We start from the raw sequence: 956 nt of genomic DNA on the forward strand, positions 1-956 counted from the left end.
GAGGGGTATAATGTTTGCTCTTAAACAAAAATATTTTAGTAATGTATAAAGAATTCTGGAGTTTGAACAGAGACCAGAGACCAAAGACTATTACCTTTAGGATATGATTTCTCTCTCATCACATTCAACTTGGAGCAATGTAAATCATGGAAACAATGTGAAGACTAGGATTTTCTTGTTGGGGGGGAGCAAGATTGGGGGAAAGGGTGTGGAATTCAAAATAAATTATAATTAGATGAATGAATGAATAAATAAACCAAATAAAGTTGTTTTGGAAAAAGTTCAGGGGATTTTCAAGTTTCTCTCCACCATCTTGGTTATACCCAGGAAATCAGGTGAAAAGAATTTTTTAAAACTTTGATTTGACCAACATCTGGAGAAAATTGAATAGAAATAAAAAGGAATATATTTTTCCTCACCAGTATATGGCATAGAAAAAGTTCCCATGTATTAGGGAATAAAATGCAGAAGGATATAAATATTAAATGTATTTTTCTCATATCATGATGCAACAAAAAATCAAACTGCCAGGAAAAGGTAGATTAAAAATTAATTGAAGACTTAATTAATCCTAAATAATGAGTGGGTCAAACAACATATCATAGAAATAATAATTTCATTCAAGCAAATAATGTTAGCATATATGCTGAATAAGCAAGCATATTCTAAATTTGGAAAAATACAGAGGAGATTTGCATGGCCTCTGCTCAAGGAAGATACCCCAATTCATGAAGCATTCCAATTTTTTTGTAATCCACGGAGACTAATGACTTCATATGACATTAACAATCTATTTAAAAATAAAAAAATAAAAAATAATTAGAAAAAAGTGTTAAATACCTAATCAGCAAAACAAATGACCTGGAGAATAGATACAGGAGAGATAATTTAAGAATAACAGGGCTTTCTGAAAACTTTGGAGAGGAAAAAAAATCCTGGACTCCATTCTCAGGATA

General features: G+C 30.8%; 1 non-coding gene across 1 annotated transcript; it reads left to right on the plus strand.

The window, feature by feature from the left end:
* The first annotated feature begins 645 nt into the window (after positions 1–645).
* LOC141492471 (U6 spliceosomal RNA) lies at positions 646–748 on the plus strand. The gene has a single exon (XR_012469936.1). It is a non-coding gene; the product is annotated as a U6 spliceosomal RNA (small nuclear RNA).
* The last annotated feature ends 208 nt before the right edge of the window (positions 749–956 follow it).

Source organism: Macrotis lagotis, chromosome 6 (genome assembly GCF_037893015.1).
Source record: "Macrotis lagotis isolate mMagLag1 chromosome 6, bilby.v1.9.chrom.fasta, whole genome shotgun sequence".
Lineage (NCBI taxonomy): Eukaryota > Metazoa > Chordata > Mammalia > Peramelemorphia > Peramelidae > Macrotis > Macrotis lagotis.